Here is a 27490-nt window from a genome sequence, read left to right as displayed (position 1 = left end):
TCTCAACTCGGGTATTTGCTTGAAATATTTAACTTCAACTCCTAGAACATCTCATATGGTCCATGACGTTCAAAACGTCTTTGAAGTCCCGATTCTAAGCCGTTAAGCATGGTGCACTAAACTATCAAGTAGTCATCATATTGAGCTAGCCAAACGTTCATAACGTCTGCATCTGCTCCTGCAATAGGTCTATCACCTAGCGGTGCATCAAGGACATAATTCTTCTGTGCAGCAACGAGGTTAATCCTCAGATCACGGATCCAATCCGCATCATTGCTACTAACATTTTTCAACATAGTTTTCTCTAGGAATATATAAAAAAATTAAATGGGGAGCAATATCGTGAGAAATTGATCTACAACATAGATATGCTAATACTACCAGGACTAAGTTCATGATAAATTAAAGTTCAATTAATCATATTACTTAAGAACTCCCACTTAGATAGACATCCCTCTAATCTTCTAAGTGATCACGTGATCCATATCAACTAAACCATGTCCGATCATCACGTGAGATGGAGTAGTTTCAATGGTGAACATCACTATGTTGATCATATCTACTATATGATTCACGCTCGACGTTTCGGTCTCCGTGTTCCGAGGCCATATCTGTTATATGCTAGGCTCGTCAAGTTTAACCTGAGTATTCTGCGTGTGCAAAACTGGCTTGCACCCGTTGTAGATGGACGTAGAGCTTATCACACCCGATCATCACGTGGTGTCTGGGCACGACGAACTTGGGCAACGGTGCATACTCAGGGAGAACACTTGTACCTTGATAATTAGTCAGAGATCATCTTATAAAGCTACCGTTGAACTAAGCAAAATAAGATGCATACAAGATAAACATCACTTGCAATCAAAATATGTGACATGATATGGCCATCATCATCTTGTGCCTTTGATCTCCATCTCCAAAGCATCATCATGATTTCCATCGTCACCGGCATGACACCATGATCTCCATCATCTTGATCTATATCAATGTGTCGTCACATGGTTGTCTCGCCAACAATTGCTCTTGCAAGCTATCGCATAGCGATAAAGTAAAGCAATTATTTGGCGCTTGCAACTTATGCAATAGAGAGATAACCATAAGGCCTTTGCCAGTTGCCGATAACTTCAACAAAACATGATCATCTCATACAACAACTTATATCTCATCACGTCTTGACCATATCACATCACGACATGCCCTGCAAAAACAAGTTAGACGTCCTCTACTTTGTTGTTGCAAGTTTTACGTGGCTGCTACGGGCTGAGCAAGAACCGTTCTTACCTACGCATCAAAACCACAATGATAGTTTGTCAAGTTGGTGCTGTTTTAACCTTCGCAAGGACCGGGCGTAGCCACACTCGGTTCAACTAAAGTTGGAGAAACTGACACCCGCCAGCCACCTGTGTGCAAAGCACGTCGGTAGAACCAGTCTCGCGTAAGCGTACGTGTAATGTCGGTCCGGGCCGCTTCATCCAACAATATCGCCGAACCAAAGTGTGACATGCTGGTAAGCAGTATGACTTATATCGCCCACAATTCACTTGTGTTCTACTCATGCATATAACATCAACGCATAAAACCTAGGCTCGGATGCCACTGTTGGGGAACATAGTAATTTCAAAAAAATTCCTACGCACATGCAAGATCATGGTGATGTATAGCAACGAGAGGGGAGAGTGTGTCCACGTACCCTCGTAGACCGAAAGCAGAAGCATTAGCACAACGTGGTTGATGTAGTCGTACGTCTTCACGATCCGACTGATCAAGTACCGAACGCACGACACCTCCGAGTTCAGCACACGTTCCTCTCGATGACGTCCTCGAACTCCGATCCAGCCGAGTGTTGAGGGAGAGTTTTGTCAGCACGACGCCGTGGTGACAATGATGATGTCCTACCGACGCAGGGCTTCGCCTAAGCACCGCTATGATATGATCAAGGTGGATTATGGTGGAGGGGGGCACCGCACACGGCTAAGAGATCAAGAGATCAATTGTTGTGTCTATGGGGTGCCCCCTGGCCACGTATATAAAGGAGTGGAGGAGAGGAGGGGCCGGCCCTCTCTATGGCGCGCCCTAGGGGAGTCCTACTCCCACCGGGAGTAGGATTCCCCCTTTCCTAGTAGAACTAGGATCCCTTCCAAGTAGTAGGAGTAGGAGAGAAGCAAAGGGAAGGGAAAAGGAGAAGGAAGGAAGGGGGCGCCCCCCTCCCTAGTCCAATTCGGACCAGCCCATGGGGAGGGGTGCGGCCACCCTTTGAGGCCTTTCTCTCCTTTCTCGTATGGCCCATTAAGGCCCAATACGAATTCCCGTAACTCCCCGGTACTCCCAAAAATACCCGAATCACTCGGAACCTTTCCGATGTCCGAATATAGTCGTCCAATATATCTATATTTACGTCTCAGCCATTTCGAGACTCCTCGTCATGTCCCCGATCTCATTCGGGACTCTGAACTCCTTCGGTACATCAAAACAAATAAACTCATAATATAACTGTCATTGAACTTTAAGCGTGCGGACCCTACGGGTTCGAGAACTATGTAGACATGACCGAGACACGTCTCCGGTCAATAACCAATAGCGGAACCTGGATGCTCATATTGGTTCCCAAATATTCTACGAAGATCTTTATCGGTCAGACCGCATAACAACATACGCTGTTCCCTTTGTCATCGGTATGTTACTTGCCCGAGATTCGATCGTTGGTATCTCAATACCTAGTTCAATCTCGTTACCGGCAAGTCTCTTTACTCGTTCCGTAATACATCATCTCGCAACTAACTCATTAGTCACAATGCTTGCAAGGCTTATAGTGATGTGCATTACCGAGAGGGCCCAGAGATACCTCTCCGACAATCGGAGTGACAAATCCTAATCTCGAAATACGCCAACCCAACAAGTACCTTCGGAGACACCTGTAGAGCACCTTTATAATCACCCAATTACGTTGTGATGTTTGGTGGCACACAAAGTGTTCCTCCGGTAAACGGGAGTTGCATAATCTCATAGTCATAGGAACATGTATAAGTCATGAAGAAAGCAATAGCAACAAACTAAACGATCAAGTGCTATGCTAACGGAATGGGTCAAGTCAATCACATCATTCTCCTAATGATATGATCCCATTAATCAAATGACAACTCATGTCTATGGTTAGGAAACATAACCATCTTTGATCAACGAGCTAGTCAAGTAGAGGCATACTAGTGACACTCTGTTTGTCTATGTATTCACACATGTATTATGTTTCCGGTTAATACAATTCTAGCATGAATAATAAACATTTATCATGATATAAGGAAATAAATAATAACTTTATTATTGCCTCTAGGGTATATTTCCTTCAAAGCTTTCGTTCCCTCTAAGGATAATTCAGGCAAGATGATCATTACCCCCGATAACACTTCTATCTTTGCTTGCTAGTTGTTCGTTCTATCGCTATGTCACGCTACCTACCACTTGTTCATTTAACCTCCGATGTTGCTATGAAAAACCTCTAACCCACCTTCCTAGCAAACTGTTGTTTGGCTATGTTACCGCTTTTGCTCAGCCCCTCTTATAGCATTGCTAGTTGCAGGTGTTGTGCAGGTTGTTCCATGTTGGAACATGCATATGTTGGGATATCACAATATCTCTTATTTAATTAATGCATCTATATACTTGGCAAAGGGTGGAAGGCTTGGCCTTTTGCTTGGTGTTTTCTTCCACTCTTGTCGCCTTAGTTTCTGTCATACTAGTGTTATGTTCCTTGAATTTGCGTTCCTTACACGGTCGGGGTTTATGGCCCCCCCTTGACAGTTCGCTTTGAATAAAACTCTTCCAGCAAGGCCCAACTTTGGTTTTACCATTTTCCTAATAACAACTAAAATTTGCATAGGTAGTAATTAACCCAAGGATTCTTAATCAACAACCCAAGCCAATGCTCCTCAATGAGTGGTGGTCCAAACTATAGTTGTGTGCGGCTTCCCACGGGGCAACTCGGGTCTGAGTTGCTGTACGCTGCACTCATCCGATCGTGGCCTCAGACGAGATACGCGTAGCTACTATCAGTGTGTCGGCACATTGGGAGGTCTTGCTGGTTTTTTTACCATTGTTGAAATGTCTTGTGAACCGGGATTCCGAGCTTGATCGGGTTGTCCCGGAAGGAGGATTTTCCGCCGTTGATTGTGAGAGCTTGTCATGGGCTTAGTTGAGACACCCCTACAGGGTTTGAACTTTTGATAGTCGTGCTCGCGGTTATGTGGCAGATGGGAGTTTTTAATATCCGGTTGTAGTGAACTTGAAGCTAATCTCATTAAAACACACCAACCGCATGCATAACCATGATGGTCTCTTTTCGACGAGGTTCGAGAAGAGAACATGGTGGGGTTATGTTGAACGTAAGTGCTCAGGATCACTTCTTGATCATTACTAGATTGTGACCATTTGCGTAGGTTCTCACCTTGTTCTTGTATTCGTAAGTTAGCCACCATACAAATGCTTAGACCTTGCTGCAACTTCACCACTTAACCATGCCATACCTTTAAGCTCTGATAGTCTTGACACCGTGGGTGATATTATTGCTGAGTCCCCGTGACTCATAGTTTACTACAAACACAGTTGCAGGTACCGATGAGACTGACGCAGATGATACACTGAGCTCCTGTGGGAGTTTGATGTAGATCATGGTCATTACTATGTGACTTATCCGGCCGATCAGTAGAGGACCTCGTCGGGTATCCATGGGCCTAGTAGCAGGGTGGTTTTCCTCTTTCTACCTAGTCCGTAGTCGGACACTACTATATGTATGGATGATTGTATGATGATCCATATTTATGCTATTTGGGGCAAGTGATGCCTAGATTCTCTTACTCTGTCTTTCACCCAGGTCGTATGTATTTGTGTATCACCTTGCTACGCGTCCGAAATGCAATTGTGCCACAGTCATGAATTCGTCATGTGATTGGGATAGAACTGCATCTTGGGCGTTACATTAGCATAGTTTGAGGAGTTCATGTATTCCCTAAGTGCTAATGCTTTGTTCTGGTTCTCTATTAAAAGGTGGCCTTAATATCCCTTAGTTTCCATTAGGACCCGGCTGCCACAGGAGGGTAGGACAAAAGATGTCATGCAAGTTCTTTTTCGTAAGCATGTATGACTATATACAGAATACATGCCTACATTATATTGATGAATTGGAGCTAGTTCTGTGTCACCCTAGGTTATAACTGTTGCATGATGAATGCCATCCGACATAATTATCCATCACCGATCCATTGCCTACGAGCTTGATGTCTACTACGCAACTTTATTCTGGTAGACTCGTGTTGGGCCTCCAAGTGCAGAGTTTTGTAGGACAGTAGCAATTTTCCCTCAAGTGGATGACCTAAGGTTTATCAATCCGCAGGATTTGTAGGATGAAGATGGTCTCTCTCAAACAACCCTGTAAACAAATAATAAAAGTCTCTTGTGTGCCCAACACACCAAATACAATGGTAATTTGTACAGGTGCACTAGTTCGGCGAAGAGATGGTGATACAAGTGTAGTAATTATAGTTGATATTTATTCTTGTAATAGGAACAATAAAAAACAACAAGTTAGCAATTGATAAAACGGAGCACAAATGGTATTGCAGTGCTTGAAAATGAGGCCTAGGGTCCGTACTTTCACTAGTGCAATCTCTCAACAATGCTAATATATATATATATAATTGGATCATATAACCATCCCTTAATGTGTGATGAAGAATCACTCCAAAGTTCCTATCTAGTGGAGAACATAAGAAGAAATGTTTTGTAACTATTCTTTGTGATCGATCTATCCAATAGTTCGTACAAAAATAACACCAAGTTATTCTTTCCGATCGATCTATCAAGAGTTCGTACTAAAATAACACGTAGCTATTCTTTTTGATCGATCTATCAAGAGTTCATACTAAAATATCACCAAAGCAAATTCAGATTCATAATACTCAAACCTCAAAGAGTGCCCCAAGATTTCTATCGGAGAAACAGAAGACGAGAACATGCATCAACCCCTATGCATAGATTACCCCAATGTCACCTTGGGAATCCGCGAATTGAGTGCCAAAACATATATTAAGTGAATCAAAATAATACCCCATTGTCACCACGAGTATTCATATGAAAGACATATATCAAGTGCTCTCAAATCCATAAAAGTATTCAATCCGATAAAACAAAATTTCAAATGGAAAACTCAATTCATCACAACAAGATAGAGAGGGGAAAACACCATATGATCCAACTATATTAACAAAGCCCCCGATACATCAAGATCGTGCCATCGAGAACACGAGAGTGATAGAGATTAAAGACATAGCTACTGGTACAAACCCTCAGCCCCGAGGGTGGACTACTCCCTCCTCATCATGGTGGCCACCAGGATGATGAAGATGGCCACCGATGATGATTTCCCCCTCCGGCAGGGTGCCGGAATGGGGTCTAGATTGGTTTTTCATGGCTACAGAGGCTTGCGGCGGCGAAACATCTGATCTCGGGTTATCCCGAGGGTTTTTGGAATATTTGACAATTTATAGGGTGAAGAGGCGGTACGGGAGGCTACCGAGTGGGCACAACCCACTAGGGCACGCCTGGCCCCCCAGGCGCGCCCAGGTGGGTGTGCCCCCTCAGGGCACCCCTCTGGTGCTTCTCCGACTCATCCTGAGTGTTTTGGTCCATAAAAATTCTCCAAAAATTTTCATGGTGTTTGGACTCTGTTTGATATTGATTTGCTGCCAAGTAAAAAACAAGCAAAACACAACAAGTGGCACTAGGCACTATGTCAATAGGTTAGTCCCAAAAATGATATAAAGTTGCCATAAAATGATTGTAAAACATCCAAGAATGATAATATAACAGCATGGAACAATAAAAAATTATAGATACGTTGGAGACGTATCAACATCCCCAAGATTAATTCCTACTCGCCCTCGAGTAGGTAAATGATAAAAATAGAATTTTTGAAGTCCAATGCTGCCTAGCATGTTCATCACATATTCTTTTCTTTTGTAGCATGGAAATTTTGACTTTTATATGATTCAAAGCAATAGTCTAGTTTTGACATGAAGATTTCAATACTCAATCATATCAACAAGCAACCATGTCTTTCAAAATATCAACACTAAAGCAAGTTATCCCTAGCCCATCATGCTCAATCATTGATCCAATCATGAAATACACTCGCATATTAGCTACACCCAATGCAAGCTGAATCAATGGATCGATATTGCAACATATAGTCTCACAATAAACATTCAAACAAGGATGAATGAATGAATTCCAAAGTAAAACATCATACGTCCATTAAGTTGAGAAGCCACTTAAATAAAGGTAGATGAATAAAGCAACAAGGTACAGATATGAACAAATAAGAGGTAAGGATTACCCAATCACAAACCAAATATCTGCGGGAAGAATATACTAGAGCTACTTGAATTCCCACCTATGAAAACTCTCGAAACTTCCTGGTTATGCAATCAGGTGTTGGGGATACAGGGGAAGCATAATATCTCACCCAAACTAAACAATTCCTACATCCAGCTGTATCCATCCTTTAACACATAACCAAGAAACCTTCGGAAATCATGTACCTCGACCTTCGAAAAGCATCCATTATACGAGTTATGGCAATACTCCTGAACTCCCGCCCCAATACTGGGTGGCGTCGAGGTTATCTCGCCAACAACTGCATAAAAGAGATTTTCAATGTCGGCGAACTCAGCTATTCCAGAACTGCAACGATAAAATTGTGACGACAACACCTCAGAGCTCAACTCCCCGGGACACTGCCACAACCCCTAAATGTCAGGAGGCACCAAGAACAATGTTCTCGTCGCAAACTATCGGAACGATTCCAAGATACCCGCATGATCCTAAATTTTTTTCGTTAAATTTGAGGAGAGAAGAGTCAAAACTTCTACGTTAGGAGGCCTCACCAGAGCAACGAAGGGACTGAGGAGTAAAAAGAATCCTACTCTCCGATATATATAAACCTAAAACTCAAAACACTTTGTTCTAGACTCAATAACATCAGTGATTCGATCAAGCAGGGGGCTCTTAAGTCGGGGATGGCTTTGATTACCAACTTGTAACACCCACAATGCGGCTATATCTCCCACCTGTCGGGGCACGAGTTAGAGGCATAGCCGCATTGTGGGTGTTACATCGAGGGGTTGAGGATCCAGGGGAAAATGAGTCGAGGGTCTAGGGGTCGAGGATCGAGGTGTCAAGGGGTCGAGGGAAAAAGGGGTCAAGGGGTCGAGGGTCGCAAAGGGGTCGATGGGTCGAGGCACCTCTGACCCCGACACCCTGCCCCAACACGACACCCCGACCCCGCCTCGACACGCTGACACCGCGACCCCGACACGGCACCCCCGACCCAGACACAGGACCCCGACACGACACCATCGGCACCCCGACACGACACCCCAAGACCCCGACACAGAACCTCCGACCCGACGCAACACCCTGATGTCTACTACACAACTTTATTCTTGTAGACACGTGTTGGGCCTCCAAGCGTAGAGTTCTGTAGGACAGTAGCAATTTTCCCTCAAGTGGATGACCTAAGGTTTATCTAACCGTGGGAGGTGTAGGATGAAGATGGTCTCTCGCAACCAACCTTGCAACCAAATAATAAAAAGTCTCTTTGTCCCCAACACACCAAATACAATGGTAATTTGTATAGGTGCACAAGTTCGGCGATGAGATGGTCATAAAAGTGTAATATTGATGGTAGAAATATATTTTTAAAATCTGAATAAATAAAAACAACAAGGTAGGAAATAGTAAACATGCACAAAAACGGTATTGCAATGCTTGAAAATGAGGCCTAGGGTCCGTACTTTCACCAGTGCATTCTCTCAAGAGTGCTAATATAATTGGATCATATAACCATCCCTCAATGTGGAACGAAGAATCACTCCAAAGTTCCTATCTAGCGGAGAACATACGAAGAAATTGTTTGTAGGGTACTAAACCACCTCAAAGCTATTCTTTCCGATCGATCTATCCTAGAGTTCGTACTAAAATAACAACAAGCTATTCTTTCCGATCAATCTACCAAGAGTTCATACTAGAATAACGCCAAAGCAAATTCATATTTGTAATACTCAATCCGACACAAAGAACTTCCAAGAGTGCCCCCAAGATTTCTACTGGAGAAACAAAGACAAGAACGTGCATCAACCCCTATGCATAGATTACCCCAATGTCACCTCGGGAATCCGCAAGTTGAGTGCCAAAACATATATCAAGTGAATCAATACGATACCCCATTGTCACCACGAGTATTCAATTGCAAGACATTTATCTAGTTTTCTCAAATCCATAAAAGTATTCAATCCGATAACAGCGAAATCTCAAAGGGAAAAACTCAATTCATCACAACAAGATAGAGAGAGGAAAACACCATATGATCCGACTATATTAACAAAGCCTGTGATACATCAAGATCGTGACATCTCAAGAACACGAGAGAGAGAGATTAAAAACATAGCTACTGGTACAAACCCTCAGCCCCGAGGGTGGACTACTCCCTCCTCATCATGGTAGCCACCGAGATGATGAAGATGGCCACCGGAGATGATTGCCCCATCCGGCAGGGTGCCTGAAAGGGTCTAGATTGGTTTTCGGTGGCTACAGAGCCTTGCGGCGGCAGAACTTCTGATCTAGGTTAACCCCCAGTTTTTTTTGGATTTTTTTGGAATTTATAGGGTAAAGAGGGGGTGCGGGAGGCCACCGAGGTGGGCACAGCCCATCTGGGCGCGCCTGGCCCCCCAGGCATGCCCTGGTGGGTTGTGCCCCCTCGGGGCACCCCCAGGTGCTGCTCTGGCCCATCCTGGGTGTTTTGATCCATAAAAATTCTCCAAAAAGTTTCGCAATGTTTGGACTCCGTTTGATATTGATTTTCTGTGATATAAAAAACAAGCAAAAAATAGCAACTCGCACTGGCACAGGGTCAATAGGTTAGTCCCAAAAAAATGATATGAAGTTGCTATAAAATGATTGTAAAACATCCAGGAATGATAATAAAACATCATGAATACTTCATAAATTATTGATACGTTGGAGACGTATCAGCATCACCAACCTTAATTCCTACTCGTCCTCAAGTAGGTAAATGATAAAAGAAATAATTTATGAAGTGTGAATGCTATCAAAGGGCATGAGTTTGATCAATGATAATTTCAATGACTTTTCCTAGCATCATAACAACAATTCCTTCTTATGAAACTTCTCATGTTAAAGTAGCAACCAATTCACATGTTAAGGTTCAAACAATGAACTCTCTTGAAACTCCACGACCTATGTGCTTGGTCAGCAAGCAATTGCAATTCAAATTATTCAACAGAGTTTAAGAAAGAGCTCCACATACTCAACCATCATATAGTCTTCTATGCTTGCTAACACTCACCTCATACACATGAGAAAAACATTTCAACCGGACACATAGAAAGATAGGGGCTTATAATTTCGCCTCCCAACGTATTCACCTCAAGGGCGATGTCTACAATAATAACTCATGCTACCCATATCCAACTGGATATATGTGCCTAGATCTTTCGTCACCACATGATGCTTGCCAAAAGAGAAAAATAAAAAGGAATAGAGAGAAGAACTTTGACTCTTTGCATAAAAGTAAATACATAAAAGTAAAAGATAGGCCCTTCGTAGAGGGAAGCAGAGGTTTCCATGCGCTTATTTGTTTGTATGCTCAATGTGACGCCCCGATTTAATCGTACACTAATCATACACGCAAACGTGTACGATCAAAATCAGGGACTCACGGGAAGATATCACAACACAACTCTACAAATAAAATAAGTCATACAAGCATCATATTACAAGCCAGGGGCCTCGAGGGCTCGAATACAAGAGCTCGATCATAGACGAGTCAGCGGTAGCAACAATATCTGAGTACAGACATAAGTTAAGCAAGTTTGCCTTAAGAAGGCTAGCACAAACTGTGATACAGATCGAAAGAGGCGCAGGCCTCCTGCCTGGGATCCTCCTAGCTACTCCTGGTCGTCATCAGCGGGCATCACGTAGTAGTAGGCACCTCCGGTGTAGTAGGAGTCGTCGTCGACGGTGGCGTCTGGCTCCTGGGCTCCAACATCTGGTTGCGACAACCAGGTAAAAGGGATAGGGGAAAAGAGGGAGAAAGCAACCGTGAGTACTCATCCAAAGTACTCGCAAGCAAGGAGCTATACTACATATGTATGCAATGGTATCAAATGGAATAAGGGTATCATATGTGGACTGAACTGCAGAAAGCCGGAATAAGAGGGGGATAACTAATCCTTTCGAAGACTACGCTTCTGGCAGCCTCCGTCTTGCAACATGTAGAAGAGGGAAGACTGAAGTCCTCCAAATAGCATCGCATAGCATAATTCCTAACCGATGATCCTCCCCTCGTCGCCCTGTGAGAGAGCGACCACCGGTTGTATCTGGCACTTGGAAGGGTGTGTTTTATTAAGTATCCGGTTCTAGTTGTCATAAGGTCTAAGTACAACTCCAAATCGTCCTGTTACCAAAGATCACGGCTATTCGAATAGATTAACTTCCCTGCAGGGGTGCACCACATACCCCAACACGCTCGATCCCATTTGGCCGGACACACTTTCCTGGGTCATGCCCGGCCTTGGAAGATCAACACGTCGCAGCCCCACCTAGGCACAACAGAGAGGTCAGCACGCCGGTCTAAACCTAAGCGCACAGGGGTCTGGGCCCATCGCCCATAGCACACCTGCACATTGCGAACGCGGCCGAAAGCAGACCTAGCCTAGTGGCCTTCCAGTCCAATCCGGTGTGCGCCACTCAGTTGCTGACGTCACGAAGGCTTCGGCTGATACCACGACGCCGGGATACCCATAACTACTCCCGCGTAGATGGTTAGTGCGTATAGACCAAATGGCCAGACTCAGATCAAATACCCAGATCTCGTTAAGCGTGTTAAGTATCCGTGAACGCCGACCAGGGCCAGGCCCACCTCTCTCCTAGGTGGTCGGAACCTGCCCTGTCGCTCCGCCTCAAAGATCCACACAGAGGGCCGTTGGGACAAAGGTCCTTTCAGCCCCCAATCCGTGAATCACTCGCGGGTGCTCCACAAGCCGACCCGTCTTTAGTCACCACATGTATCATGTATAAAGCATATAGTATATTCCCGTGATCAACTCCCGAGTGATCACGGCCCGATAGTATAGCATGGCAGACGGACAAGGATGTAGGGCCACTGATGAAAATACTAGCATCCTATACTAAGCATTAGGATTGCAGGTAAAGGTAACAACAGTAGTAGCAAGGACAGGCTATGCATCAGTATAGGATTAACGGGAAGCAGTAACATGCTACACTACTCTAATGCAAGCAGTATAGAGAAGAGTAGGCGATATCTGGTGATCAAAGGGGGGGCTTGCCTGGTTGCTCTGGCAAGAGAGAGGGGTCGTCAACACCGTAGTCGTACGGGGTAGCAGCGGCGTCGGTCTCGGTGTCTAGAGAGAGAAGAGGGGGAAGAAACAATAAATATAATGCAAGCATATGCATAGTGATGCATGACATGACAAGTTACGACGTTAGAGGTGCCCTAACGCGGTAGTAGGTGATACCGGTGAAGGGGGATAACATCCGGGAAAGTATCCCCGGTGTTTCGCGTTTTCGGACCGGTGAACCGGAGGGGGAAAGTTGCGAGTTTGATAGGTTAGGGATGCGTGGCGGACGAACGGGCTGCGTATCCGAATTCGTCTCGTCGTTCTGAGCAACTTTCATGTACAAAGTTTTTCCATCCGAGCTACGGTTTATTTTATATTAATTTTAAAAGATTTAAATCATTTTTAGGATTTATTTATTTAATTTAATCAACATTATCCAGAATAGTGTCTGCTGACGTCATCATGATGTCAGCATGACGTCAGCAGTCAACAGGGAGTTGACTGGGTCAATCTGACGTGTGGGTCCCGCATGTCATACACTGTTTACTCTTAATTAGGATCTAACTAATCTAATCACAGTTTAATTAAGTCACAATACTTAATTAGGTTAACTAAACAAGATTAATTAAGTTAATTAATTCACTAATTAATTAATTAATTATTAGTTAATTTTTTTTAATTCCTTTTTTTTTGCACTCTCTTTTTTTTAACGTTCTGGGGCTGGGGCCCCCCATGTCAGTGGCCCCAGGGGCCATAGCGGGTTTGGTTGCTAGCGGGCATTGGGGACGGGCAAGCGAGCGTAGCCACAGCCCGCCCGTTAGCGATGCGAGGCCGGGGCCATCGACGGCGGGGGCAGGAGGGGGCTCGGCGAACGGCGGCGAGCAAGGAGAGGTCGGCGAGGCGCGTCGTGGCCAGTAGCCGCGCGAGGCGTGGCGGGGCTACGGGAGCAGTGGGGCGCCGGGGCGGTGCGCGGATGTGCGCCGGCGCCGAAGGTGGCCGGAGAAGCACGGGGCCAGTGGGATGGACGGGAGGAGCGGGCTGGCGGCCTCCGACGAGCCGTGAGGCACGGCCAGGCGTCGGTGATGCGACGAGCGTGCGGGCGCGTCGTGCACACGGCGCGGCCACGAGGGGGAAGGTCAGCGGTGGAGCGGCTCGTGCTAGCGCGCGGGGACGAGCGGGAGGTGGCGCCGGTCGGAGAGGGAAGAGAAGGGGAGGCAGGCCTCACGTTCGAGTAGAGACCAGGGGGCGGCGAGGCTCGACGGAGCCGTTGTGGAGGAGGACGGGGACGACCACAGAGACGGGGAGGAGATCTGGCGAGGGAGCGTTCCGGCGAGGCGGCTCCAGTGAGGTCCAGGCGAGGCGACGGTGGTGGTGGCGACGGGGTCGAGCGGCGGCGGCGATGGCGGGGCGGCGCCGGCCGGTAACGGGGCGCAGGGATGAGGCGGCGGGGTCGGGCCTCTCCCCGATCCAGATCGGGGGAGGGAGCGAGGGGGGCGAGTGGGGGAGAGTGGGGATCGGGTGAGGGTTAGGGTTCGTGGGGGGGGGGGGGGGACGGGAGGGGGGTTAGGGGGGGGGGGGTGTGGGCTGGCCTGGTTGGCCCGATGGCTAGCTGGGCCAAGGCCCAGCGAGGGAGGGGGTTTCCCCTTTTTTTGGTTTTGTTTCCTGTTTTCCTTTTTTTTTATTTTCTCTTCTGTTTTAATTCATTTTAAGTATTTAGGTCTTTTATAAAGGCATGGATCCCACACCATAAATTCCTAGGCATTTATTTGCACACCCCGAACATTTTTGTTTTAAATTTTGAAAAGTTTTTATCCTTTGGTTGATTTTGAATTTGAATTTGAATCAGTTTCGAACTAGCACGAGATTAGGAATAGTAATCGAGGTGACGTGGCACTATTAGCAGAGGTTCACTGTAGCTTAATTACCCGGGCGTTACAAAACTCCTCCACTACAAGAAATCTCGTCCCGAGATTTAGGAGGTAGAAGGAAACAGTGCGGGGTATTCATCACGCAGGCGATCCTCGCGTTCCCAAGTGGCTTCGTCTTCAGAGTGATTCGACCACTGGAGCTTGAGGAATTTGATCGCCTTCTGACGTGTGCGGCGTTCAGCTTGGTCAAGAATGCGGACCGGATGCTCTTTATAAGAGAGGTCCTGTTGCAATTCGAGCACTTCATGATCCACCGCTCGGATTGGATCCTTGAAGCAACGGCGGAGTTGTGACACATGGAACACATCGTGAACCTGAGAAAGGTTCGGCGGAAGCTCCAATTGATATGCTACCTTTCCATGCCTTTCGAGAATAGTGAAGGGACCAATATAGCGGGGAGCTAACTTTCCTTTGATCCCGAAGCGGTGTGCACCCTTCATTGGTGTAACTCGAAGATAAGCCTTTTCGCCAGGTTGATAGACCATGTCTTGGTGATGACGGTCATACTGACTTTTCTGACGTGACTGAGCAGTCTTGAGATTCTCGCGAATAATGTGGACTTGTTCTTCGGCCTGTTGGATAATATCCGGACCAAAGAGTGGACGCTCCCCAGTTTCTGACCAGTTCAGAGGGGTTCGACACTTTCGTCCATATAGCACTTCGAAGGGGGACATCTTCAGACTAGCTTGATAGCTATTATTATAAGAGAACTCGGCATATGGAAGAGATTCCTCCCATTTCTTGCCGAATGATATTACACAAGCTCGAAGCATGTCTTCGAGAACTTGGTTGACACGTTCAACCTGTCCTTGCGATTGAGGATGAAATGCAGTACTGAACGACAGATGAGTTCCCATAGCTTCTTGGAAACTCGCCCAAAACCTTGAAGTGAATAAGCTGCCACGGTCTGAACTGATAACCAGTGGGATACCGTGAAGTGAAACAATTCTGGCCATGTAGAGAGTAGCAAGCTGACTAGCCGTGATTGTCTCTTTGACCGCCAGAAAATGGGCAACTTTGGAAAGCCGGTCAATGACGACAAGAATAGCATCATTACCTTTCTGCGATTTGGGAAAACCAGTGACGAAGTCCATTTCAACATGGTCCCATTTCCATTCAGGAATAGAGATAGGTTGCAGAGTTACAGCAGGCCTTTGATGCTCTGCTTTGATTCGGCGACAAATGTCACACTCAGCAACATAACGAGCAATGTCCTGCTTCATATTAGACCACCAGAATCTTTGACGAATATCCTGGTACATCTTTGTACTACCAGGATGGATGGACAGAGGCGTATCATGGGCTTCTTGCATAACCCTTTTAGTCTTATCCAGGTTTTTCTTCGAACATGGTACCACTAGGCGGCCTTTGAAATACAAGGCGCCATCGTCGGCGATAGCGAAGAATGAGGGCTTTCCTCTTTTGAGGTCGCGCTTCATCTTGAGGACTTCATCGTCACACTTCTGTATCCATTTGATGGTGTCCACAAGATCTGATTTCGCAACCAGGGTATTGAGAGAACCCTTGGAAACAACATGGAGGTTCTGTTTGGGGAAACCTTCGGGAGGGGGAGTGAGTGATCCCGGGGGAACAATATGGAGGTTCAGCCTTCTAAATTCTTCGGTAAGCGAGGGCTGAATTTTATGAACCTGGAGGTGGTTGCAGTAAGACTTGCGGCTCAAGGCATCAGCCATCACATTAGCCTTGCCAGGGGTATATGATATATCCACGTCAAAGTCTGCAACAGTCTCCATCCATCTCTGCTGGCGTAGGTTCAAATCTGGCTAAGTAAACAGATACTTCAGACTTTGATGGTCGGTGAAGATCTCGCAACGATTACCGAGAAGGTAATGTCGCCATTGCTTCAGTGCATGAATGACAGCAGCAAGCTCGAGGTCATGAACTGGGTAGTTTTCTTCGTGAGGGCGCAATTGACGAGAGGCATAAGCAATCACTCTGCGCTCTTGCATTAGGACACAGCCTAATCCTTGACGGGAAGCGTCGCAGTAAATGACGAAGTCCTTAGTATCAGGTGGAGCAAGTACGGGGGCAGAAGTCAACTTGTCTTTGAGCGCCTGGAAACTTTCCTGACACTTGTCTGTCCAGTCGAACTTGACACCCTTATGCAACAAATTAGTCAAAGGCCTGGCAATCTTGGAGAAGTTCTCGATGAATCGACGGCAATAGCTGGCGAGACCGAGAAAACTTCGGACTTGCTTGACGTTCTTCGGAGGAGTCCAATCGAGAATAGCCTGAACTCGTTCAGGGTTGACGGCAATACCATCCTTGGAGATGACATGCCCAAGATAGGTTACTTCGGGGAGCCAGAATTCACACTTGGAATACTTAGCATACAGTTGATGTTCTCGAAGCTTCTCTAGCACAAGACGCAGATGTCCAGCATGTTCTTCCTCGTTCTTGGAAAATACAAGGATATCGTCCAGATAAACCACGACGAACTTGTCGAGGTAATCCATGAATATATAATTCATCAGATGAGAGAAGGTGGCTGGAGCATTCGTTAAGACGAATGACATGACGGTGTACTCGTATGATCCATACCGAGTCACGAAGGCGGTTTTTGGGATGTCCTCCTCACGAACACGGATCTGGTGGTAACCCAATCTCAAGTCAAGTTTGGAGAACACTGATGAGCCAGCCAGTTGATCATAAAGATCATTGATACGAGGAAGAGGATATTTATTCTGAATGGTAGCTTGGTTTATAGGACGGTAGTCTTGGACTAATCGGTTTGTCCCATCCTTCTTCTTAACAAAGAGAGAAGGTGCTCCCCAAGGAGAGCAACTTGGGCGAATGAAACCTTTGACAAGAGATTTGTCGATTTCCTCCTTAAGCTCAATGAGTTCATGCGGCGGCATCTTGTAGGGTCGTTTAGCTATAGGGGTAGTGCCGGGTTTCAAGTCGATGATGAATTCGACAGCTCTAGCAGGAGGAATCCCTGGAAGTTCTTCTGGGAAGACGTCTTGGAATTCACGAACGACGGGAATGTTTTCAATGCCCTCGAGTGGTGCAGCGTTCAACGCATTCAAGGCATAAAGTCGTGCCTCGGCGTTCTGAACTAGATGAGCTTGGTAAGCTATTATTTCGTCAGAAGGGTGTAGCAGATGGACGACCTTAGTGGCGCAAACTATAGAAGCAGTATGCGCTTTCAACCAATCCATTCCCAGAATGAGGTCGATGCTACAGGACTTTAGTACGATGGGGGAGGCAAGGAATTCCAGTCCTTCAATTTCAACGGGGACGTTGTGACTAACCATAGAGGTTTGACACTGGCCCGCAGGGGTGTGTACCACAATCGCAGTGTTCATCTCTTCGTATTTGATGCCATGCATGAATGCAAACTCAGCTGATATGAAAGAATGTGATGCTCCTGTATCAAATAAAACAGATGCTGGTACTGAATTTATGAGGAGTGTACCCATCACGGTAGCAGGCTGGTCTAGAACTTCATTGAGATCAACATGGTTGGCATGAACACGACCATAAGACTTGGCACTGTTGTTGCGAGGCTGGCTGCTTCCACGGCCAGTTGCTGGAAGGGCCAGTTGATTCTGTTTCTGGTTGCATTCCCTAGCACGGTGCCCTGGTTGTCCACACCTGAAGCACAAACCATTCTCGGGAGTAGGAACAGGAGCTTGGGGTGGTGGAGCTGGAAGCCTTGACTGCCTAGTTGGAGCCGTAGGCAGACGAGGTGCAGCATAGGACTACCTTGGGGCAGGTGCACTTGGCTGGTACATGCTGTTGGGAATCCATATCTTGCGCTTCAGCGAGGACGGGCCCGAAGATGAGCCCGTGTCACGGCTGCGCTTGTGAGAGCTCTGGTATTCCTGCAGACCAGTTTCGACATTGATGGCTTTGTTCACCAGAGTGGCGAAATCAGCAAAATCATGCACTAAAAGTGCGAGTTTGATGTCAGCTTGAAGGCCATCCCGGAACTTCTCCTGTCTGCGTGCATCGGTTGCAATGTCCTCTTCAGCATAGCGGGACAAGTCCAGAAACTCCCGCTGATAAGCTTCCACAGTTTTGTTGCCTTGGGTGAGGTTGCGGAACTCATGCTTCTTCCGGTCCATAACTCCCTGAGGAATGAAGCGAGCACGGAAGGCAGCTTGGAAGTCTGGCCAGGTGATGATTGTTCCAGCTGGCAGAGTACGCCTGTGGCTGTCCCACCATTGAGCTGCGGGTCCCTTCAGGAAGAAGGAAGCAAAGGTGACATAGCTGGCAGGGGCTACATCAGCAGACTCCATCTCATAGGTGATGTCACGGAGCCAGTCATCAGCATCCAGAGGCTGAGTTGAGCTGCGGTACACTGTTGGGTTCAGGCGCATGAAATCCTGCAGAGTTACTGGGGTTGGCTGCTGGTTCATATTGGGGCGAGGAAACTGAGCCATCATATTCTCCATGAACTGGCGATTCATCTCAAGCTGTTGGATCATACCAGCCATGTACTCAGGCGGTGGTGGGGCATTGCCACCACGACCACGACCACCTGGTCTAACCATTCTGCTAATATTTAACAGGGGTAGTTCAGCATTGAGGAATTGTAAAAACAAGAATCATTCATGATGAAACATGCACAAAGAAAGCAGCACGATAGATACCACATAGTAGTCGGCATATCTTACAAAAGAGATCATGCATAGAGTTCGTTACACAGTGTTCAGTACATAGACTAAGACATCATAGGCGGCACACAGGCTCGCGGCGAATGCAGCTAACACTAATAAGCAAGTCTACGTCAGTCCCATGCGGTACTGCGGAGGTAGGTGTAGCCCGACAGCTGGCAGTGACGCGAAGGGAAGACCTCCACGCGAGTAGCCTGGGGTCCGCGGATACTCTGGTGCGGAACCCGACGCGCAGGTGGCAGGAGAGGGCCCAATGCAGGAGAGTAGCCTCCCACATCTGGCCAGCCGACGCCCTGGGGCATCACGGTCCGGGCAGGGTAGATCGCAGAATGCGACAGATCACCAGAGCGGACAGAGGGGTGCAACAGTGTCAGAGCACGATAGAGGTGCTGACGAGTGGTGTACAACTCGTGGAGAAGATCTCGGTTAGCTCGATCCAGCCCATCAGCATGCAGAACCAGGTTCTGATGGTAGAAGGGCTCTCGGGTGATAGTGGAGTAGGCAGCAGTGTAGTAACCCTCCGCACCAACATCGGATGCGATAGCAATGTGCCTGAAGGGGGAGGTGTCCAACTCCTGATACTCTCCACGAAGACGTGTCAGAGCAGCATAAGCAGCATCGTGGACCGCCATATCGATAGTCACTCCAACACCATGAGCAGTGTGCAGCACGGTAGTGGAGTCATACTCCCGAGAGTAGAGGTGGACGATGGCACGGTACTGCTCCTGGTTGAAGTCCTGATACTCCTCATAGACGGTGTACTCAGGGTGCCAGCGATAACCCAGATAGGTCATCATCTCAACCAACACAGCAGGTGACCCTGAGGCACCAATGGCCGTCGTGTGGCGCACGACCTGCCTCGTGGGTTCCATCTGAAAACACAGATGTTTTCACAGGAGTCAAATGACAATGTAGATAATGTTCAAATACAATTCTAAAGAATATCTAGGGCTTATCCAACTTTGGGGTGAATGTCGTAACGGGATCCTAGTGTCAGAGTTAGTAAATTCGTTTAACCCGAGTAGAAGAGAGTTCAGAGTCCCAGAGTAAAGGTCGAGGAGTAAAAGATACTAGTACCACCCGATGGCGACGTGGGCCCGTAAGGCACACAGCCAAGTTAGTAAAAGTTTTTGCAATGTCTAGACTCGACTTCGGCCAAGGAGTGTGGAAGGGGGGTTCCTACAGGCAGTCGGCTCTGATACCAACTTGTGACGCCCCGATTTAATCGTACACTAATCATACACGCAAACGTGTACGATCAAAATCAGGGACTCACGGGAAGATATCACAACACAACTCTACAAATAAAATAAGTCATACAAGCATCATATTACAAGCCAGGGGCCTCGAGGGCTCAAATACAAGAGCTCGATCATAGACGAGTCAGCGGTAGCAACAATATCTGAGTACAGACATAAGTTAAGCAAGTTTGCCTTAAGAAGGCTAGCACAAACTGTGATACAGATCGAAAGAGGCGCAGGCCTCCTGCCTGGGATCCTCCTAGCTACTCCTGGTCGTCGTCAGCGGGCATCACGTAGTAGTAGGCACCTCCGGTGTAGTAGGAGTCGTCGTCGACGGTGGCGTCTGGCTCCTGGGCTCCAACATCTGGTTGCGACAACCAGGTAAAAGGGATAGGGGAAAAGAGGGAGAAAGCAACCGTGAGTACTCATCCAAAGTACTCGCAAGCAAGGTAGCACTACATATGTGCCATTGGTATCAAATGGAATAAGGGTATCATATGTGGACTGAACTGCAGAAAGCCGGATAAGAGGGGGATAGCTATCCTTTCGAAGACTACGCTTCCTGCAGCCTCCGTCTTGCAGCATGTAGAAGAGAGTAGACTGAAGTCCTCCAAGTAGCATCGCATAGCATAACCCTAACCGATGATCCTCCCCTCGTCGCCCTGTGAGAGAGCGACCACCGGTTGTATTTGGCACTTGGAAGGGCGTGTTTTATTAAGTATCCGGTTCTAGTTGTCATAAGGTCAAGGTACAACTCCAAATCGTCCTGTTACCGAAGATCACGACTATTCGAATAGATTAACTTCCCTACTGGGGTGCACCACATACCCCAAACGCTCGATCCCATTTGGCCGGACACACTTTCCTGGGTCATGCCCGGCCTCGGAAGATCAACACGTCGCAGCCCCACCTAGCCAACAGAGAGGTCAGCACGCCGGTCTAAACCTAAGCGCACAGGGGTCTGGGCCCATCGCCCTTAGCACACCTGCACGTTGCGAACGCGGCCGAAAGCAGACCTAGCCTAGTGGCCTTCCAGTCCAATCCGGCGCGCGCCACTCAGTCGCTGACGTCACGAAGGCTTCGGTTGATACCACGACGCCGGGATACCCATAACTACTCCCGCGTAGATGGTTAGTGCGTATAGACCAAATGGCCAGATCAGATCAAATACCCAGATCTCGTTAAGCGTGTTAAGTATCCGCGAACGCCGACCAGGGCCAGGCCCACCTCTCTCCTAGGTGGTCGGAACCTGCCCTGTCGCTCCGCCTCAAAGATCCACACAGAGGGCCGTTGGGACAAAGGTCCTTTCAGCCCCCAATCCGTGAATCACTCGCGGGTGCTCCACAAGCCGACCCGTCTTTAGTCACCACATGTATCATGTATAAAGCATATAGTATATACCCGTGATCAACTCCCGAGTGATCACGGCCCGATAGTATAGCATGGCAGACGGACAAGAATGTAGGGCCACTGATGATAAACTAGCATCCTATACTAAGCATTAGGATTGCAGGTAAGGTAACAACAGTAGTAGCAAGGACAGGCTATGCATCAGTATAGGATTAACGGAAAGCAGTAACATGCTACACTACTCTAATGCAAGCAGTATAGAGAAGAGTAGGCGATATCTGGTGATCAAAGGGGGGCTTGCCTGGTTGCTCTGGCAGAGAGAGGGGTCGTCAACTACCGTAGTCGTACGGGGTAGCAGCGGCGTCGGTCTCGGTGTCTAGAGAGAGAAGAGGGGGAAGAAACAATAAATATAATGCAAGCATATGCATAGTGATGCATGACATGACAAGTTACGGCGTTAGAGGTGCCCTAACGCGGTAGTAGGTGATACCGGTGAAGGGGATAAACATCCGGAAAGTATCCCCGGTGTTTCGCGTTTTCGGACCGGTGAACCGGAGGGGGAAAGTTGAGTTTGATATTAGGGATGCGTGCGACGAACGGGCTGCGTATCCGAATTCGTCTCGTCGTTCTGAGCAACTTTCATGTACAAGTTTTTCCATCCGAGCTACGGTTTATTTTATATTAATTTTAAAAGATTTAAATCATTTTTAGGATTTATTTATTTAATTTAATCAACATTATCCAGAATAGTGTCTGCTGACGTCATCATGACGTCAGCATGACGTCAGCAGTCAACAGGGAGTTGACTGGGTCAATCTGACGTGTGGGTCCCGCATGTCATACACTGTTTACTCTTAATTAGGATCTAACTAATCTAATCACAGTTTAATTAACTCACAATACTTAATTAGGTTAACTAAACAAGATTAATTAAGTTAATTAATTCACTAATTAATTAATTAATTATTATTAATTTTTTTAATTCCTTTTTTTTGCACTCTCTTTTTTTTAACGTTCTGGGGCTGGGGCCCCCCATGTCAGTGGCCCCAGGGGCCATAGCGGGTTTGGTTGCTAGCGGGCGTTGGGGACGGGCAAGCGAGCGTAGCCACAGCCCGCCCGTTAGCGATGCGAGGCCGGGGCCATCGACGGCGGGGGCAGGAGGGGGCTCGGCGAACGGCGGCGAGAAAGGAGAGGTCGGCGAGGCGCATCGTGGCCAGTAGCCGCGCGAGGCGTGGCGGGGCTACGGGAGCAGTGGGGCGCCGGGGCGGTGCGCGGATGTGCGCCGGCGCCGAAGGTGGCCGGAGAAGCACGGGGCCAGTGGGATGGATGGGAGGAGCGGGCTGGCGGCCTCCGACGAGCCATGAGGCACGGCCAGGCGTCGGTGATGCGACGAGCGTGCGAGCGCGTCATGCATACGGCGCGGCCACGAGGGGGAAGGTCAGCGGTGGAGCGGCTCGTGCTAGCGCGCGGGGACGAGCGGGAGGTGGCGCCGGTCGGAGAGGGAAGAGAAGGGGAGGCAGGCCTCACGTTCGAGTAGAGACCAGGGGGCGGCGAGGCTCGACGGAGCCGTTGTGGAGGAGGACGGGGACGACCACAGAGACGGGGAGGAGATCTGGCGAGGGAGCGTTCCGGCGAGGCGGCTCCAGTGAGGTCCAGGCGAGGCGACGGTGGTGGTGGCGACGGGGTCGAGCGGCGGCGGCGATGGCGGGCGGCGCCGGCCGGTAACGGGGCGCAGGGATGAGGCGGCGGGGTCGGGCCTCTCCCCGATCCAGATCGGGGAGGGAGCGAGGGGGGGCGAGTGGGGGAGAGTGGGGATCGGGTGAGGGTTAGGGTTCGTGGGGGGGGGGGGGTGGACCGGGGTTTAAGTGGTGGGGGGTGTGGGCCGGCCTGGTTGGCCCGATGGCTAGCTGGGCCAAGGCCCAGCGAGGGAGGGGGTTTCCCCTTTTTTTTTGGTTTTGTTTCCTGTTTTCCTTTTTTTATTTTCTCTTCTGTTTTAATTCATTTTAAGTATTTAGGTCTTTTATAAAGGCATGGATCCCACACCATAAATTCCGAGGCATTTATTTGCACACCCCGAACATTTTTGTTTTAAATTTTGAAAAGTTTTTATCCTTTGGTTGATTTTGAATTTGAATTTGAATCAGTTTCGAACTAGCACGAGATTAGGAATAGTAATCGAGGTGACGTGGCACTATTAGCAGAGGTTCACTGTAGCTTAATTACCCGGGCGTTACACTCAACCCCTTAGTGCAAAAGAACGTCACGTTGTATTTCCCCTTATGATAGAAACCTTTATTATGCAGTCTGTCACTTTTATTCTTTGCCATCATAAGTTCGTAGAATGCTCAATTTTCTCTTACACTAAATGATCTAACACTTTTAGAAGCAATTTTTATTGCCTTATTGCACCGATGACAATTTGCTTGAAGGATCTTGCCCAATCCTTAGGTAGGTATGGTGGACTCTTGAAAATAATATTTGGGTTTAAGGGTTTTTTGGATGCACAAGTAGTATCTCTACTTGGTGCTGAATTTTTGGCTAGCAAATATGGGGGGCACACATGTTGATGGATCTATGACAATATAACTCCTATGTGAATATGAACAAACATAAACCATTACATTGTCTTCCTTGTCCAACGTCAACAATTTTTGGCATATAATATTTTGATGGGGGCTCACAATCACAAAAGATTTCCAAGATAGTGTATTTGCATGTTAAAGTTCTCTTCCCTATACTAATTATTCGTGAATTGCTTGTATGACCAATATTGTGATTGTCGAGCCTCAAAAGATTTCAATTTCTAAACCCAATGTGAAGCTACCACTTGGCATGATATGATTTCAACTTCATGACATTCAATTTATTGAACAATTTACTCATAGGATATAAGTGAAGCACAAGAGTAAATGATAAGTTACTCCAAAAAGATATAAATGAAGATCATGAGCATAATTCTTCTTTCTCTCAAATTAAATTAAGTGAAGCAAGAGATAATTTATTAAAAAAAATACTAAAGCACACCATGCTAAAAAAGATATAAGTGAAGCACTAGAGCAATTCCATAGAAAAGAGCTTCGTTGACGGGATGTGAATGCCGCTTACTTAGCCTCCCTGGCTACTATTTGAGGACTCTATTTTATTTAAAAACTTTCAGATCTAAGTATTTTATTAAAACAGCAAGAAAAAAACAAAATAAATTGACATTCTAAGAATATCACACATCATCTGAAGAAGCAAAACTTAGGCTCAACCGATACTAACCGATAATTGTTGAAGAAGAAAGGTGGGATGCCTACCGGGGCATCCACAATCTTAGATGCTTGAGACATCTTAAAATATTATCTTGGGATGCCTTGGGAATCCCCAAGCTTGAGCTTTTGTGTCTCCTTAATTCTTCTCACACCACGGTTTTCCTAAATCTCAAAAGCTTCATCCACACAAAACTCAACAAGAACTCGTGAGATAAGTTAGTATAAACCAATGCAAAAACCGTATCATTCTCTACTGTAGCAAATCACTAAAATTATTATTCAACATTGCATACTAAATGCCTCTGCATATTTAATAACCCTACCGTCGTGGAATTGTCATGGAAGATGTCCTAGTGAAAGGACTTAGTCGTGGAGCCATCGCAACTAGGAAGCTTAAAGGGGTTAATCGGGACAAAGGACACGAGAGGTTTATACTGGTTCGGCCCCTTGCGGTGAAGGTAAAGCCTAGTCCGGTTGATGTGGTATTGCTAGGTTTCGATGACCAAGGAGAAAAATACGCTAGCTTGGCTCTCGATCTGTTGTTTCTTGCCCTAAGCCGCCGCCGGGTCATCCCCTTATATACACGGGTTGACGCCCTACGGCCTATAGAGTCCCGGCCGGCTCATACAACGTGTCCGGCTTGGTGACAACTCTTACATGCCTTACTTTACAAGTCTTATTCATACATGGCGGTTTATACTTACGGGCCTTAAACCGCCTCTGGGCTTGGGCCTACTACATGCCTTATCATAAACCGTCACCTTGTATACTCTTCGGGCTTCCTTTTAAGTAACCCGCCATTGTGATTGACCCGGCCCCTCCTGGGCGGGTCATACATGGTAGTCATATCCCCAACATTAGGCCCCAGGTTGATTTGAACTTTGTTCATGTCAATCTTCAACACTTAGATGAAATCCATCTTCCACTGCTTGTAAAAGCTCTGGAACTCGCCATGACGTCACCTTCAGAAAATTTGGAAACCCACCACGATGTCATCTTTAACGGATCCTTATCTTAAATACCTTCCAAAAATAGAGGCGTCCATTTAGCTGGATACCCATTATTTTGGCCTTCCTTGTTTTTTCGTGCCTGCCTGTTCACCTACACTTATAAATAGGCACGACTGGTCTTCCTCATTCTTCTTCTTCCTTCTCTCGCAACCCCTCTGTCGCTCGAGCTCGGCCGCCGCCGCATCGCTCATCATCGTCCTCAACCTTGGCCGCTGCATCAACCTGAGCTTGTCCCGAGAATGGTGGCGATCCTCCGTAACAGAACTGCATCCGTAAGTCTTTGCTTTTCCACACCGTAGATCCGCATTAGGGTTTGCAAGTTCTTCTGTGTTCTTTGTCGTTCATCACAGATCCTTCGTAGTTTCTCCACCACATCCTCTTTGGATCTAAAATAAGTGTAGAACTCATGCGGTAGTTGTTTCGCATCCATTTTAAATGCTAGTAGATCCCCTTTTCTTGCACAAAGGCCTCCTTAGGACTGATGAACTCCTCTACACTGGTTTTTTAGGTCTACATTTATTTTTCTTTTTTAAACAGTCTTGATCCAAAATAATAGCAACATCCTGTGAAACTTGTTCATCTCAATACTTAGCCAATTTTTTGTCGCTGGCAACTTTTGAATACCTTTAGTCATGGCGGCTTATCATGCCGGCTCATTTTTCCTTCATATATCATTAGCCCTTATTTAAGCCGCCATTACGCATCTGTATTGTAAACATTAAACTGTGATTCCACCATTTAATTTAAGCTGGCAAATTACTTCCTTTTTAGCTCGTCTTCTAACCATGCTGCCAAAGACGATGACAGTTTGCAATTGGGTCCCTTCCACAGTCACTAACGCCACTTTGAAAGATTTCGTTACCATTGGATTTTTTACCGGAGAAGAACATTATGTCTTACCGCGCTCCTGACCCGGTCGAAGAAGGACCTCATCCCAAGGACTGTGAAGTCATCGTTTTTACTAATCATATGAATCGGGGTTTTTCACCACCCGGCTCAAAATTCTACAAAGATGTTCTGCATTTCTTCAAGCTTCATCCAAAAGACCTTGGACCCAATTCCATATCAAACATCTGCAATTTTCAAGTTCTTTGCGAGGTTTATCTTCAAGAAGAACCTACTGTTGAACTCTTCAGAGAGTATTTCTATTTGAACTGCCAGAATGAATACACCAGCGGCCCCAGCCTGGAACTTGGTGGAATTTCGATTCAGCACCGACAGGGTGCTGTTGCTGTCTTTCCCTTAGTAGTCTTACCAAGCTATCCCAAGGATTGGAACCAAACTAGGTTTTATTGCAAAGACATGTCGCCAGCTGATGAAAAACTAATGCCGGGTTATCGCGCGGAGCGTCTTGACTCTATGTTTTTACTCCTTGACATGCTTACAGCCGCTGAACGTAAGAAGCTCATCCCAAGCATCAAAAGGATTCAAGCCTTGTTGGGAAACGTCTTAAATGGCGTTGACTTGATCCGTTGTTGGATCGCATGGCGGGTCATCCCTCTGAGCCGCCACTCTGACTTGATGTATAACTATGCTCGAGGACCAGATGACCCTCTACGTCATAGTTCTGTACAACTGACTGAAGAGGCCATTGTTGAAATGTCAACCACCCTCGTAAACAGTAAATACGAGGACT

Source organism: Triticum urartu, chromosome 4, assembly GCF_003073215.2.
Source record: "Triticum urartu cultivar G1812 chromosome 4, Tu2.1, whole genome shotgun sequence".
NCBI lineage: Eukaryota > Viridiplantae > Streptophyta > Magnoliopsida > Poales > Poaceae > Triticum > Triticum urartu.
This window is presented reverse-complemented; position numbering follows the sequence as displayed.